At 29.3% G+C, this 18,845-nt stretch overlaps 1 protein-coding gene across 1 annotated transcript in view; it reads right to left on the bottom strand.

Annotated features, from left to right (window-relative positions):
- The window catches only part of LOC147073441 (uncharacterized), a 96,453-nt gene extending 86,143 nt beyond the window's left edge, over positions 1-10,310 (bottom strand). Inside the window, exon 1 of the mRNA XM_085945332.1 lies at positions 10,162-10,310. The gene's annotated coding sequence lies outside the window, so the exon portion shown is untranslated. The remainder of the gene's footprint in view (positions 1-10,161) is intronic.
- Between the last annotated feature and the right edge of the window lie 8,535 nt (positions 10,311-18,845).

Below are 18,845 nucleotides of genomic sequence, written 5' to 3'. Positions count from 1 at the left end.
TATATTTTTTTTATTAATGGGTTACTAATTTATTTCTATAGTCTCTGTATTTATAAAATTTTAATGAATAATGTTACATTGTATCGTTCACTCACGAATAAAAAAAACAAAAAAAAGCGAACAATTGGGATTTTCCCTTTGAACAATAGATTTTATGATACTTAAATCTATTATGTAATGAAAATATTTATTATTTACCAGTGAGAATTTTAGAAGCGTTCAATAATTTACATATTAAAAATAATATTTTTATAAGAAATAAAATTTAAAATTCTGAAAATGCACGAATATTTAACTAGGTATGAATTTATTTAAAAAAAAAAAACTTGTGGAAAAAATGGTTACATGTAAATTGTAAGTACCTATAACATTCCACCGCAGCACAGTTTACCGTGACCTTTCTTATCGGAAAGAGATGACCATAATATAGTATAATTATGATGGTTTTTTAGGTACAAGTGGGTTTACAGTTACAGGAATCCAAGGAAGCCAGGAACCGTGCCAATTTCCATAGTCGATTATGGAAAAATTCACGAACTCAAGAATCAAAATATAATCTAACCTAACCTAACAAATAATCCAGTAAATCGGTTATTTTCAAAATTTGTTTGCCGCTGGCTTCCTGTAAACCGACATGAACCGTGTTTTATTTAGAAATGAACTTTATCTCAGTACTATGAGACTCAAAGAGGTTGGACGGTATTTAATATACCACCATATTTTTTCGATACAACATTTCACGGTGAAGTGTGATACAGCGAACTGTATACGTACAAATATCCGGACACGGGAAAAACGAAAACATTTTTGTACTCCAAGAATATTTCTGTTAAATATAATATATATAATATATAATAGATTCTCAAGTAATACATAATGCATGAGAACTGGTACGTTCCTATTCCTTAGCATTCAATAATATGGAATCAATCATTGAAAGAGAATTTCAAATCGTCAGCTCAAAAATAGCGAAGATTTGACATGAATAATTTACATACATAGCTAGTAGATTGTTCAGCAAATGCAGCCAATTTTATTATGATAACGCGATTATAAAATGAATGCCTTTTCTTCTGAAAAACTTTGATGTATATAACTATTTAATTACAATATTTATTTTCATTTTCTTTATATGGGACTGATTTTTCCGGCAGCTTGTCATTATCAATTTTTAGTTAAAAAATACTGTATCAGGAAAAAACACAATATAATATTATTTATAGTAAATACATAATTTTCAAAAACATCAGATACAAGAAATTTAAGGGCGGACATGCTCAGCGTAGGTCAAAATGGACATTTTATTGCATTTTCAAAGCATGATCCTGGACATTCCTTAAACGTTGTAGATAATCTATTTATATAATTTTGAAGCCTTATTATCCTTTATATTTATTTTAAACATTTGATGACTGCATAAAGTATTTTTATTATATTAAATAGTATTCTTTTAAACCTCTCGCTCTAATGTTTTAGAATATAGTCATATTTCAGTACATAAATGTGCAGTAAAACACGCGCGTTAACATCATTTTATTCCCTACTTCAATTATAGTCTGTCAATTTATGGCTACGGCTGTATGTTGTAGCTTAACTACTGGGGAATGCCAAAAGAAATGGCGTATTTCAAAAACCTTATTCTTAGGTCAATAATTATTATAAAGCAATTATTATTCGTAAGATGTGTATCACACTTGAATGGTCAAATACATAGCTTATAATAAGTATCTTTAGAATTATCTTCAAATGTATAAATCTTGTCCATTTTTTGAATAATAAAATGTCTAATTCTCGTCAAATTTGGGATCACAGAGATTATCAATATAATTTTTTATCGTAAATATTTCACTATAATAATGTCGATATAAATTATACTGATGGTTTTATAAATGCGTTTAAAAATTAATAAATGTAAAAAATCTTAACACCACTGCACATTTATGTACTGAAATATGACTATATTCTAAAACATTAGAGCGAGAGGTTCAAAAAAATACTATTTTATGTAATAAAAATACTTTATGCAGTCATCAAATGTTTAAAATAAATATAAAAGATAATACGGCTTCAAAATTATATAAATAAATTATTTACAACGTTTAAGGTATGTCCAGGATCATGCTTTGAAAATGCAATAAAAGCTCCATTTTGACATACGCTGAGCATGTCCCCCTTTTTTTTGACACAATATCGCTCGTTTACTAAATTTTAAATAAATATAATTATAAGATAAAAAGAACTTCTTATATACAACGTTTTTAAATTTTCTGTTGAACCATATAAACTTGACTTGACTAGCTTAAACGATCAAAAAAAATTGTACTTGACATGTCATATTGATTTCCATAGTAACGCACGTATATATTAATAATTTAGTTGCTAGGCCCCCAGACCCCTCTAGCAACCAATAGTGGTGACGAAATAACTTTTCATATAAAACAGAATTAACTGAAAATGAATTCAATTCTACTTAAAGATGGCTAAAAGTATTTAAAAAATTCATTGGCATCGTGTTCTGATATATTCTAAAAGTTTCAAATGTCTAGCTACTCGGGAATTTAATTAAAAATCGATTGCAAGATTTGTACTGGACAAAGAACCACCGGATAAATAATAATACGACCTAAGAATAACGTTGTAAAAAATAGATTTTCTTACGTTATTTTTACCGCCAATTTCACATAAAATAGATCATTTTAATCCCCACAATATGGCGATATTTTTACATATTTTTACAAAAATTTGATTCAATCATCATTTTCTCAACCCTTGCTTGAGTAATTTATGAGACAGAAAACCTAAGCTACATCTTCAAGTATGAAGTGAATTTAATTACTGATACAATGAATTTAATTACTTTATAATAAATTGTAATTATTATTATTTTAAATCAGGTTATAGTACATCCTCATAGGTAATGATGGCATTCTTACTTTTGTGTCCGGAAACTTGTACGTATGTAGTTCTCCGTATCACACTTTACCGTGAAATGTTGTATCGGAAATATAAAGCCGTATATTAAAGACCGTCCAACCTCTTTGGGTCGTATAGTACTAACATAAAATGTATGTCTAAATAAAACACAGTTCATGTCGGTTTACACTTTACAGGAAAGCAGCAGCAAACATCAAAATTTGTTATAAAATAAATAGCCGATTTACTGGTTTATGTTTGAGGTTAGGTTAGGTTTCCATTCCTGAATTCATGAATTTTACCAAAATTAGCTATAAAAATTGAATTAATGTTCATAAATTGGAGACCGTATAGTATACGGTCATCTCTTTCCGATAAGAAACCTCACAAGGAACTGTGCTACGGTGAAATGTTTTACGTACAATTGTATTGGTATGGAAAGAATTAAGAAAAATAAGTTTAAAAACAATATTATGTTTCATATTTTGAAGCCATTGTTAAGCGAAATAACCATTAACACCATGTGTGAATTGCTAATGATATTTTCGTTAGGGCGTAAGTTATGGCTTTGCAATTTATTCTAAACAAAGAGTTGGTTTTACTCCAACAATATAATGTAATGATACACAAAATGTGTGATCAAAAAACAATTACACTCTAAGCTAATTGGCACAACAAGGACTCTGAAGTCTATAATCACTAACATATGCATACTTTGTCCAATATTGTATCGTGATTTAAATCGTACAATTTATAATACTTAGTAAAATAAATTATTGTGCCCAAAAGTTTATTATATATTTTAGTAGTTCTCTACATTATTTTATTCAACGAAAAATACATATATATATTATTTTAAAATATGTTAAGTAGGTAAATCATTAATTAGTTAATTTTTATCATTCTTTTATATTTTCTGTTCATTTATATTATATTCCATAGATTAATAAAACGCTGTAAACGATTTTTATTTTCGAATACCTGTTCTCAAAAATTACCTGTTCACAATAGACAGGCTGAGATGAAAAACCTGACGGGTGATATTTTTTTTATAGATTGAGCTCAGGGCGTTTTTGTGTATGATAATATGCTGTTGTTTGTTTATCGGAAAAGTATGTACATACAGTATAACGGAAATTACTAAGTACATAGTTACAAATAGTAAAACCATGTCTATTTTATTTTAAAAATGTGATAAGTGCATTTCTGTATTATTAGTATTATAGTACCTATTATAATTATAGAGAAATTTTATGTAGTTGAACTAAATGAAAAATCTGCGTACTTGCACAATATGAATAAAATGTATAACGTTTTAAATATATAATATGTCTAGGTTGCTAAGTCAAAAATATATGAGGGAAATTTTGGTGAAAATGAGTTGCTTATGTGGTTTGATTGTTTATAATTTCATTTTCAGCGTCCCAAAAGTACCGTCAGTGAAGTTGTTTCATGTTACACCTACTTAAGTTACAACCCTTAATGGTAGAACGTTAGTGAAAATATATCCATGATTACGATAAAATTTGATTTTATTTTGCTCTCATGCAAAGTTTTAAGCTGTCCCTCATACGTGTTTGGCGTACGAATCTCAATATTGTCAGCTCTAACTTGTTGTAAGTGTAATTAATTATGAAAAAAATACAGTCTAAAATACAAAAACCTAGAAAAAAAACTCGAACCTAACAGGACTCAAACTTAAGTTTTTCACTCATTCTGTGTGTGATTTTGCCTGAGTTATCGACTCGCGTATGACTCTCGCGAATCATTTCTTATATTTACGTGTAAACTGAAGTATTTAAATTAACTATTAATTTCTTTTATTCAACGAATAATTCACAAGATTTAAGAATATACCATTCTAATTATTGAACATACATAATTTTGAAAAACATTTCTGAGAAAATATATCATAAAAAGTAAGCCACCCGGCTGGAATCGAACCAGCATCTCTTTGGTTTACGCCCCGTCTGCGCATTATCCTCTATGCTACGAGGCGACATACTAATTGTGACAAATTTTAACTATTGGCCTTTTTAATACCTACTCATCAGCGTTCTTCTAAGTCAAGCTACTTTAGCAATCGGTTTTTGTACCTCACCAACCTTTTCAACTTACTACTTCAATTACTAACCGACGTCACAGATTTCTCCAATATTTTTATGATGTAACTTACTTGAACTTGCTAATAATTTTTAATAAGCTATTTCTTTTATTCAACGAATAATTCACAAGACTTAAAAATGTACCATTCTAATTATTGAAGATACATAATTTTGAAAAACACTTCTGAGAAAATATATTATAACCAATAGAAAAAATATTTGACAATCTTTTCCAGAAAACATTAATACAATCGAATTTAGGTTACTTAAGCTGCATAAAATGAATAATAATATGTCAACAATGCATGATATGGAGAATTCAATAAATCATTATAAGCATACATAATTTGAAAACATCTCAAAAAATACGAGACCCGACGGGACTTGAATTTCAATCATGTTTTCAAATATATATGTATGTTCAATATATAGAATGTTATATTCAAATCTTGTGTCTTATTTATTGAATATAAAAAATGTTTATTAAATCATTATGAATTAAAATATTACTTAAAAGGGGGATCTTGATACGAGAAAGGATACGAACGAGTACTTTATATGAGAGTGCTAATCACTCAATCACATGAGTGAATTTATTTAAAAAATACAGTAAATCGCTAAAAAAAACATTTGGTATACTCTTTATTACAACGTTTTTATGAGCATTCTTGGTGGTTTTTTGTTTAGTACAAATCTTGCAATCGATTTTTAACTAACTTCCCGACTAGCTAGACATTTGAAACTATTAGAATATATCAGAACACGATGCCAATGCATTCTTTTAATACTTTTAGCCATCTTTAAGCAGAATTGAATTCATTTTCAGTTAATTCTGTTTTGTATATAAAGTTATTTCAGAAAAGTCAATAGAAAGCAAAAGACTATTATTGGTTGCTAAGGGGGTGGTCCTAGCAACTAAATTAATAATATATACGTGCGTGACTATGGAAATCAAAATGACATTTGAGAATTCTATATGTGTTTGTTTGTTTTTTATATTATAAGTACAAATTTGAGCATATTGAGCATAATAATTCAACAGAAAATTTAAAAACGTTGTATATAAAAAGTTCTTTTTATCTTGTATTTATTTTACCTTTAAAACACCGGGAAAAGCTGCTATATACCAATACGCTGCCCTTAACCTTAGCAATAGGTAGGGGGCCGCCAAAAATCCTGGCATGGGACCCACTTCAGGATATGGAGACCATTATCAAAAGACTGAACGGTGGTTATGCTACCGTTGTCGAAGACGAGCCAATAAACTAACTGAACTTACTACTATCAAACGCAGAAAAGATTTTTATTTTTGCCAGTAAAAGGTAGAGTTCAACAAAATCCTTGGTAGTGTGATTGGACTGACTTATGATGGGTATATAATATATAATACAATTAACTGCAATTTTATCGTCAATTTTTAATAGAAGGCGGCGTCAAAAAAAGTAGAATAATTGAATATATAAGTCATATAAAACTGGATAATAATTCATTCGCTTTACAAATTTGCTTCAATTGCATTTTGCCAGTGTTTTATTGTACGTCAATTTTACCTTTCTGACCGATGTTATCAGCGTATGATTAAATTGTAATGTTTATGTGTAATCGATTACATATTCATACACCTACTGCGTATGTACAATTATCATAATTATTATTTTGAGTAATTAAGTCACATTATATTTTACGCTGATGTACCGAATCTATATTTTAGAAATATTGTTTTATATTTATAATATATTATTTAAAAGTACATTTATCGGTAGGTATTTACTTAGTCACATGTTAGACTAGTATGTCGAGCTATTTTTTACAACGTTTTTCTTAGCTCGTATTCTTATTTGTCCGGTGGTTGTTTGTCCGGTACAAATCTTGGAATCGATTTTTAACTAACTTTCCGACTAGCTAGACATTTGAAACTTTTAGAATATATCAGAACATGATGCTAATGCATTTTTTTAATACTTTTGGCCATCTTTTAGTAGAATTGAATTAATTTTCAGTTAATTCTGTTTTGTATGAAAAGTTATTTTGACACCATTAATGGTTGTTAGGGGTCTGGGGTCCTAGAAACTGAATTATTAATATATACGTGCGTCACTATGGAAATCAATATGACATGTCAAGTACAATTTTTTTGATCGTTTAAGCTAGCAATTCAAGTTTATATGATTCAACAGAATATTTAAAAACGCTCTATATAAAAAGTTTTTTTTATCTTGTAATATTATTCATTTATAATTTTCAAGACAAAATGATCGAAAGAATATTGTGTTAACATATTTTGTAATATTTGTTTGAATAAGAAAAATTTACTGATTTTTAGCTATGAAACTACTGTCACTACTTATATTTAAAAATCACCTAATTTTTTAGGTTGTAGGTAAATACTTTGGAATTTAATTTTACTGAAATCTAAATATAGACTAAAATATATACACAAAATTTTACCATAATTTTTTCATCACTATTGAGGTGTACATGATTGAACCAATAAAAGTGCTTCGGTGATCAGTAACTCGATTTCAAAGTTAATTATAAATTATATATAACTGATTTCAACATTTTGTAAATTATGTCTCGTTTTCAAATGATGATTTATTTTTATTTTTTAAAACTCTTAATAATATAGCGTCTTATAAATGTTTCTAATATTTATAAAAAAACAGACAGCGTCGTGGGCCCCAGGTCCGAATCCTGGGTCTGGCAAGTACACAAATTGAAAAACAATATGTTTTTCAATTTATGTGTGAGTCAGAGTATGGACCTAATAGGTTGATCAAGTGGCTGACATCCATTTCTCGTAAAAACCAAATCTGTTAATACAAATTTCCACCCTGTGGAGACCCATATGATCCTATTAAGATCGGACATGGTCGAAAGAAGAATATTTATAAAGAATAATTCGTGCCAAAAAAACCCTTTTATATTCAGTTATGAACATTTTAATGACATTTATACGCCATATATATGGAATATACTCTAATATTGGATATAAAATAATTTTATCTTTTTATTCAAAACAGTTATAATATATTTAATTCAGTAATTGTGTGACTTGTACAAATTTCCTAATCAGCATTTCAATTGTTTTTAATTCATTATTCTTAATTTAAAATTTCAAAGTACCTACGCAAGTAGTGTAGGTACAATATTTTAGCATTGATCCTTTTTAAAACAAGTATTAAGCAAAAGTAGTTGTGCCTGTTATCGCACGGGGATTGCATTCTATTCTGGGCTGTAAGCATGAAGTTATTTTTTCTGTTATTATCAATATTCTGAAATTCTATGGTGTTTCAAACTCCTACATATCTACAAGCGCGAACTTCAAATTATAAAATTAATTAATAAATTATTATAGTTCCCACAGCCTAGTGACTTTATGAACACGAATATCATTGTTGCTTTCCCTACATGGACAAAAAAATACGTTCTACATTATTTAAAAGCACTTATGGTATTTTATTATTTATAAATTAATAATGCCCTCATCATGAAACATAGGTATAAAATTCGTTTCGGCAAGTGTCACGCTATGATTTTTTTACTCTATTCACCGCATTCTTTATTAATAAAATTATGATAATGTGTGATAGAAATTTGTATAAAAATATATCGTATTACTATATTTTTTGCTTTATCTTTAATCTTAAAATCAAAATTACGTTTATTTAAATAAATATTGTCAATATAGCGTCGAGAAAGAATATAATTCTTTTATATAATCACCCACGATGGCCGCGCGGCTTAAGCGTTGGACTATAAAGCCGTCTGTCCCAGGTTCAAATCCTGGGTCTGGCAAGTACACATATTGTTTTTCAATTTGTGTGTGTCAGGATATGGACCTAATAGGTTGAGCAAGTGGTTGACATCCATTTATCGTAAAAAACAAAATCTATCAGTACAAACCTCTACTCTGTGGTGGCCCATATGATCCGGACATGGTCGAAAAAAATAATATTTCCATCTTAATTTGTGGAATTGAATGTATCAAGGAAAGAATTTTAATTGTTATGGTTTATTATATTAATAACATAAGCTTTTATAAATTTCTTACCCATACTACGTGGAAATTATAAATATGGATCAAAAAGAAAACTTAAAAGCTAAATTAATGTTAACTTTCGAAAAGAAAATTTGACGGTCTTCTCTGCTTTCGTATTTCTGACTTAATTGAGTAGGTAATCGTATAATAAAAGATTACAATATGACAAGGATAAGATTATCAATGATTATTATTGACTTGACTAAAATGTTGTCAAATAATTTTTAAAACTAGAATTAAACAAAATAGATTTGTATTTCTTGGTAAACATTAAATTTTTACTTTAATTAATGTTTGTGCTATTTTAACCTCAGTGATTTTAAGAAAGTCTAATAACATTGTACGTGAGTTGATAATTTGGTTAATAATCTTGACTGGTATTGTGACTCATTTAGTAGTTAGTCCACGGTTACCTATATTAACCATCGCAACCATTTTTTAGTAAATATTCGTGGTTGCAATTTGGTTTTATAGATAACAAAATTAGTAGCTATATAATAATAATCGTTAGTGCTTCTTTTTTCAATTCTTAATAATTGTATTACTGATAATAAAAGATGACACATTTTCGGTCGTATTTTTTTTTTCATTTATTATTTAATAAATCCTTAAAATTATCATTACAAGTATTTTATTTTATTCAATACTCAAAATATGTACTACACAAAATGTAAGAATGTTAAATTAAAAATACGTCATTATAAAAATGACTATTAATTTTTATAGAATTACTATTTTTTATAATAAAAATAAACTGGATTAATGTTATACTGAATACATTTATTAATTTTCTTAACTGTTTTAATAATATTTGTCCTTTGACCTTTATATTTCGTCTTAGCCAATTGAAAATGTAAAACACATCGGATTATCATAAAAATGTATAAAACTACTATACATAAAAATATTTATACACCATAATAACGCCGTTATTTCTTATATATTATTAAATTTAATAACTATGTAATATAAATATTTTATTATTCTTTAAAATAAAAACAATATATACCTTGTCTTGATAATGGTGTATAAACATAATAATTTTAAATCAGTGTTATAAACTATTTATAATTAAATTAATTATATTTAAAAAATACTTACGTTTTTATTCTTCTTCTGATATCTTCAAACGATCAGTCGACACGATATTGCACAGCGAACGAGTGATTTCAACCAATATTTTGTATAAAGGGGTATATTTAATAATGAATCTGTCGCGATGTTCAATTACTTGTGAAAACGATGGTCGCAAGTTCTGGGCTACTATGAAAATTTTGGCGCGTCGGCTGGAGCCTTTATAGGGCTGGCGTCGACTAGGACAGAGCGTCACGGCGCCGTCTCCACCGCGCATGTATGCCTCCAATCTACCACTCACAGCCTTTCACAATATTGTATTACAGATTTGACTCTACAGGTAAAGGCATGCCTACTAATGTTTCATATGATTTTATTTAAATATTACACGTGTTGACTACGAATCGAATCGAATTATAATTCATAAGACTTTTGTCATTTTCCATAATATAGTATGTAGATTTTCTTGAGATATAACTAAGTTATATGGAAAGGTATTCTTCATTTAATAAATTCAAATATTTACATAATTCCCATAAGTAAAACGTAATATTAACGTCGTTGTGCCTACTTATTAAGTATTTTCGTTTCAATAATATAATATATTTACGAAATATTTAAGAATATCATCATACACCACTCTGGTATGGGCCCTAACATCCTCAAGTCATCATTTCTAGACCAGTCTATCCTCCGAAATCCACCTTCAATCCGGAATCCAGGGTCACGTCAACCAACCACTGCAATTTGTTTATTATCCCAACACTTTTTCATTCAGATGATTTTTCATGAAAAACTTTCCAGGCTGGTGGCCCAAGTGCATTAATTGAATAATAATTATGATGAATTAAATCGTAAATTTTAACTGTTTTGGATTATGTCGGGTTCCTCAAATTCCTCATATATTTATGCGTTACACTCCACTTTACAACGTTTTTATTAGCTCGTATTCTTGTTTGTCCGGTGGTTGTTTGTCCCGTACAAATCTTGCAATCGATTTTAACTAACTTCCCGACTAGCTAGACATTTGAAACTTTTAGAATATATCAGAACACGATGCCAATGCATTCTTTTAATACTTTTAGCCATCTTTAAGCAGTTCAGTTAATTCTGTTTTGTATGGAAAGTTATTTCAGAAAAATCCGTAAAAAGTAAAATACTATTATTGGTTGCTAAGAGGGTGGTCCTAGCAACTAAATTATTAATATATACGTGCGTTACTATGGAAATCAAAATGAAATGTCAAAATGACATTTCAGTATTCTATATTTTGTTTGTTTGTTTTTTATTTACTTTATAATATTAAGTACAAGTTTGAGCATATTGAGCATAATAATTCAACAGAAAATTTAAAAACCTTGTATATAAAAAGTTATTTTTATCTTATTTTTATCTATCAGTTTTGGTTCAAAAATTCACCTCAATATATTTTGAATACCACAATATTTTCAGACATGTTACTTTTCACCCAATATGTTGATATATATATGAGGACTAGCCACAGCAGTATATATCTGTACCTCAGAGGCAGACGGATGCAAATCCAAATACCCAATTGTTCAGGAGAGGCAAAAAACAATTTTTATTTTAAACGAATACTCATAACTTCTAAGAAAATATACATAGAATGATCATTATTTTTGTTATTCTAATTCAATTAAAGTACTTCTAGAATATGTAAGAAAGGCATAAATATAATACAATTTTATATCTAAAAAAAATTAAATAAAAAACGTAGTGTAGATTTGCATCCTTCTGCCTCTAAAGATATTTTGTTAATGTGGATTTGTATCTTATTTACCTAGCCAAAATAAAACAATTTATAAGTTAAAAAAAAATATAGGTATAAATATAACAAAGCAAAACACATTTTTAAAAAAAAAAAATATTATGTCATCATCGTCATCACCAGCCTGAATCTATTCACTGCTGGATGAAGGCCTCGCTAATCTCCAAGCTGATTCCACTTCTCTCGTTCCTGTGCATTGCGTTGCCAAGTTTTTCCGCAGAACTTTATCATTTCATCAATCCAGCGGCCTCTAGGTCTACCTTGCGGATGTTTTTTTATCTCTTGGATACCACTGGATGACTAAATTTGACCAACGATTGTCTTTTCTTCGAGCCATGTTCCAGCCCATTTCCATTTTAGGTTTTTAGCAAACTCTATCACATCATTAATCCTTGTCTATTCCCTTATCCACTCATTCCTTTTTTTGTCCTTTTGCATTATGCCCAACATGCACCTTTCCATACCACGTTGTACTATTCTAAGTTTCTGGATCTCTCTTTTACTTAGGCTCAATGTTTCACTCGCATGTGGTTACAGGAAGTACACACTGGTTGAATACTTTGCACTTTAGGCATTTTCGAAGAAATTATTCAGGCGGCCAAAAGCACTTCAGCCTAGTTTTACTCTGCGAACAATTTTATCAAATATACATCTATCTATAGACACTTCTTGTGCCAGATAGATGTAGTTTTTCACCTGTTCGAGCTGAATGCCATTGATGAGGATCTGTTTTTGGCCCGCAAAGCAGTTGAACATGACTTTATTCTTTGATACATTTATTTTCAAGCCTACTTTGTTGCTTACTCCAGCGAGTTACTGCATTCTGCTTTGGAGTCCTTCTGAGTCTTGCAAACTACTATTTATTGTTATCGGCAAAGCGTAGATGACTCACGTATTCTTCATTTATTATTATAGGACCTGTTTCATTCCAGTCAAGTTGTCTAAATAAGTCTTTAAATGTAGCTGTAAATAATTTAGGTGAGATTGTATCACCTTGTCGGACTCCTTTGCTGATAGGAAATGCGCGATGGTTTATAGAGATGTTGTTGCGCTACTGTATATATTATTGAAAATATTTATATAGCGCCCGAGGATTCCTTGATTTCTGAGTGCATCGAGTATTGAAAATTTCTTTATGGAATCGAACGCTTTCTCATAGTCTATAAAACCCATGGATAGCGGCAGCTTGTATTTCTGTTACCGCTCTGATTTCTCTGATGACTTGGATAATATGGTCCATAGTGCTGTATCCTCTTCTAAAGCTCGTTCTCCTGGCTGGTTCTCGTCTAGTACATATTGCAGACGGTTTGAGAGAATTTTATCTTAGTGGATTATTGGATTTGCATCCTTCTGCTTCTAAGGTAGGTATGGCATTTGCATCTTTATGCTACGCATATCTTGGACTAGGACTTTCATCTCTCTGCCACTAATAGATAAAGCTTTTAGCATGACGATTCTTAAAAAAACTCATTTTCCCCAAAAACGGAGTTGCATCCGTCTGCCTCTGAGGTACCTAGAGATATTATGATGTGTTTTTCGAGTCGCTTGGTTTTTGAGTTCCATGATGATATTTTGGAATTCATTCCAACATATAATACCTGCCGGCTATATGAATCTATTTGTCTTCTTTTTTAAATTTTTATATACTTGCTATATATTTGAACCTTTAAACTATAAATAATTGAAAATTTAGCAAATGTTTTTTCATCAGTGGTCAATCGGCTATATCTGAGATATTTTCAGACATCATGTAAAATCACATTCCATTTTCAAATCATATGTTATAATAGAAACACAAAGCTTAGTATTAATATTTTTATTTTTATTCGAGAAAAGAATGGACCTTCAGATATTAATTTATATAAAACTGTTATAAATATCAAGGAAAATATGGAATATATCATTTTTTTCAAAATAACAAGTTGATTACAAACTCCATTGAGTAATTTATTGAATATATTTGACTATAATCAGTTAAATTTGATAAAAATTAAAGATATAATGCGTGTTTTGACATAATAAGAATTTGAAAATGTGCTTTAACCATGGATATCCGATGTACCAAATATGACTTTATTCTCAATTTTAACACGACGACGTTTAAAATAGTACCATATTATGGTATTATTATATTGTATATGCTCATTAAATGTTAATCTCTAAGATGAAAGACGTCCAGGTATCATAGTGACATTTACGTTTTTATACAAAGTCTATAGATAATCTAGATTAAGCTTGAGAAGATACACCAAATTCTTTATTAGGTACCTTCACACAGCACTCAATTACAAAAATTAATGTATGAATTAGTTTTACGTCTTAAAAAGTACGTTTCTAAGATTACGTATGCAGCTTGCAGTTTTCTGGTTATTTCCATTAACAACTTAATAATTACTTTTTGTAATTTCATTTTACCAATTACGAGGATGGATAAAAATAAACTTTTGTTTTGTATAAGTTTACATGCGTACAAGCAGGTGCTTCATCAATTTTACAGTAAACAATGATATCACCATGTACGAATTCAATTCAATTAAAGTATGAACTCAGAGAAATAATACTAAAGAAATAGTATATTATCTAAGTATATGAAGCCATTTTCTTTGCGTATGACGCACAGTAGAACCTCGATTTTATTATTATTAATTTTTTTTTGTGCGTTTTTACCGAGGCGTTGTCTGCGACTTGCTGAAGTCCTCTTCTAGAAGGGGATCCTCCAATCAGATCCTCACTCCTATTATGTTAAAGAACTTTCTAATTTCATTCATTTTTTTTGCTTAATACTTCTGGCATTCCATTGTACAATCCTAATTTGATTTTTGCAGAACCTCCCTCAGATTATTGTTAACTTATTTATCAATAAAACGTTATACCATCATGTTGCTTTTCAGTACGACTACTACATTATTTAAGCACTGCACTAATTTAACTAAACATATTATCCACCACGTACTCACATTATTTGCCTCATGCGCATCCGTCAAACTATTTACCGGTTCTACGTCCAAAAAATTAGCTCTCACAATCATATACCTTATATCTTTCTCTCGTGCATATTACGGAGACTATACGCGTATCGAATGATTTCTCACTCGCACTAAAGGTAAGTTTTTGTTCAGGCCTTGAGCATTACCCTTTGTAAAGAGAGAACAGAAGAAAAATTTAGGACTTCTTTACTTCATACGATCAGTGGCTTTATTCGACTGACTTCTCTTAGGTATTCTAGCATAATAACTACAAAAAATCGATTAGAAAATAAATTTAAATACCTACCATCAAATATAACAGTGAATAGTATTAATTATCAATACATTTTTCCACAATGTTTTATATTTATATGATGACGTTAAACATTATTTTTACCACGTTTTTCTTAACTCGTATTCTTGTTTGTCCGGTGGTTGTTTATCCAGTAGAAATCTTGCAATCGATTTTTAACTAACTTCCCGATTAGCTAGACACTTTAAAATTTTTGAATATATCAGAACACGATATCCAATGCATTCTTTTAATACTTTTAGCCATCTTTAAGTAGAATTGAATTCATTTTCAGTTAATTCTGTTTTATTTGAAAAGTTATTTCGGAAGAAATCCGTAATCCAATCCACTATTATTGGTTGCTAAGTAGGTAGTCCTAGCAACTAAATTATTAATATATACGTTCGTTACTATGGAATTCAAAATAACATTTCAGTATTCTATATTTGTTTGTCTGTTGCAAAATAGCAAAAAAATGATTTGTTGACAATTGCCTTATTTGTCCTAAATTATTAATACATAGAATTGTCAAGTTTATATTTTGATTCAACAGAATTTAAAAGCTTGGTATATAACAAGTTCTTTTTATCTTGTCATTATTCTATTCTTCATTTCTCTCTTATATCTATTATTCTTCTTTTGTCTTTTATATAATGTTTAAAACATTGATTTTTTCATATTGCCAAAATAAATAAATAATAACGTCACTATTTTCTTCAGTTTATTTCGTACAATTATATCATTACTGTTCGGTTTATTATCCTATAAATTTAGAAGATAAATCACCAGAAAAAAATTCAACATAAACGGACATTCAGCCTTTCAAACTTTATCGGTTAGCGAAATCTACACGCCTAGTTTTCCCGCATTTTTTAAACTCTGTCATTAATCGTCTTGGGAAAATGTTCATCCGCGGAGCTCGCTTGCCATCTTACAAGAGTTATATTTTTGATATAATATTACAAAGGTCATAACATATCTATGACCATTAAACATACAAAGTGTGTAAATCTCTCGAAAAAAAATTCTATGATAATACTAGACTACTTGGTAGATGTAACAGAATAGAACATAATTATTATGTACATATTTAACACTAGCTAATAAAGGATTAAAATAATTTAAGAATAATTACAAGTTAAAAAGAACTTTTTATATACAACGTTTTTAAATTTTCTGTTATAAATCATATAAACTTGACTTGACTAGCTTAAACGATCAAAAAAATTTGTGCTTGATAGAAATAATACTGAAATGTCATTTTGACATTCATATTGATTTTCATAGTAACGCACGTATATATTAATAATTTAGTTGCTAGGACCATCCGCTTAGCAACCAATAATGGTGTCGAAATATCTTTTTATATAAAACAGAATTAACTGAAAATGAATTAAATTCTACTTAAAGATGGCTAAAAGTATTTAAAAAATGCATTGGCATCGTGTTCTGATATATTATAAAAGTTTCAAATGTCTAGCTAGTCGGGAAGTAAGTTAAAAATCGATTGCAAAATTTGTACCGGATAAACAACCACTGGACAAATAAGAATACGACCTAATAGAAACGTTGTAAAAATAAGTCAATTTTGATTATGCCATAAAATAGAACACAATCACTGCTAACCTTTTAATTACCACATTTAAATAATACGTTAATTATATCTAATGGCCAACGACTCCAAACGCGCCAGTCGCGGTGTTAGCACTAAATGAGTTATTAAGGGCCATGAATGTTATGAAATATCAAATCCGTTTTGCAATTTCATAGCATGATGACCGAAAAGTTACGAATGGCATTGGTGAAAACATGAAAATTATGTATGGAAGGATTGTAAATGAGCTCACAAAGAAGTCGGTCTTCAGATGGATAAGATTTGAATTGACAACCAACGCGTTTGTTAACTTTTTGATTTTTATTATTCTTTAATGCAAAAACCGGCGAAATGTATTATGAATTCGAACTACCTTTATTGTGTGATAGAGCATTAAGCAATCCAAATAATACGGGCATATTTGAGAATACCTAACACAAATATAATTACAATAATTATATAATATATTTGTCTTGTAGTGATTGAGGATCATACAATATTGAATATACCTACCCAATACTGCTACCTCAGAACTATTCAATATAAACGATATGTATATAGAAACAAGAAGGGGTTCCTTGAACAAATGAATAAACTGACAGTACATTTTGAAGAATGCAACATTAGTTAATTCATGATGACCATTACTAAACTTAATCAAAATCAGATTACACAACGGTACAGCATGAGAGGATTTCAATAGTTTGAAAAAGATTAGGATCATCTGTAAATAATAGCAAACATGAAGAATGAGTTAAGTATGACTTTGATCATGTCATCAAAAAAAATGGGTCAAGATTTGTACCTTGAGTATTCCTACTACAGTTTATTGGAAAACTTTGCGACGTATTGATTATAAATAATAAGTGAAAAACATATGATACTATAGTTATGATAAGACAAATGAACATAGGCTTTGGTTATAATAATTAGTATCCTGATCACCACAATCAAATGCTTTGGAAATATTCGTATACATAGAAGGACTTGAATTGTATTTATTATCCATATATTTTAAAATGTAAGTTCTTACACTCTTTATGATATGGGCGGTAGAGTCTGTGAAGCCATTGGGTTCGATCTCGTAGCTCCACATACAACGCATATATTTTTGAAGTTATACATCTTTTGGCGCGTTCGGGAAATCAGATCTGAGTGTATATTTGGCGTTTGACATGTAACACATAATTTATTTTTTCACACGAAAAAAAAACGCACTCGATTGGATTCGAACCACCGATTGTTCGGTTATCAGCTGAACGCACTACCTCTACGCCACAGTATGATACTGCAATCGTGACGATTATACAGTATAATATTATAGTTTAGAATTGTTCCGTTGCATAGGCAGCGAATTTATTATTATCAGCCATTTGCAATTAAATACGTAAACAAACTATTAAACGTCAGAGTGACATAATGGTACTTTAAAAATAAAAACAACGAGAAACCATTATATAATTTAGTAATATAAGTCAAAGTGTATAGGAATAAGCCAACGGCGTTCCAATACGCGGTTTTTTTTCTTGAGTCCGTAAATAAACAAGATAATTAAGAGTTAGTCAAATAATCTAATTTATCACAAGTTTTGTTTTTGTTTTGAAGTCTAACGCGCGTACATATTAATTAAGTACATACACTTATATATTTTTTCAGTTTGTATTTGATCGAGAGCAAGGATATAATGGGTTAGGGTGAATAGTTAACAAATCTTTAAAGAAGTCTGTTAATATAACTTTTTAAACGTACTGTTGATCGTCTAGGTCAAAATCTGTGAAGTTTGTGAATCGCAAAAACATAAGTTTATTTAATATTGGAGCTGTTATTATAATGTATTGAAATAATTTACATGGAGCTCAAATAACGACTATTGATGTATCATTCATTATAAATCTGTTTTATATGCCTTTTCTATGAAATAGCTTCAACCGTGGTATTTTCCATATAGATACTAGAAAAAAACCGGATAATATGCTCAAATTAAAATATATACCTATATTTAAGCGAGAGGAATATAATGTTTAGAACAACCCTTAACAACATAAGGTAGCAATTCAACTTTTTCGTAAT

The sequence above is a fragment of the Rhyacophila brunnea genome, unplaced genomic scaffold, assembly GCF_057557595.1.
Source record: "Rhyacophila brunnea isolate RB1 unplaced genomic scaffold, BYU_Rbru_1.0 scaffold_18, whole genome shotgun sequence".
Classification (NCBI taxonomy): Eukaryota; Metazoa; Arthropoda; class Insecta; order Trichoptera; family Rhyacophilidae; genus Rhyacophila; species Rhyacophila brunnea.
Note: the sequence above shows the minus strand (reverse complement) of the source record. Positions and strands in the feature narration are given on the sequence as shown.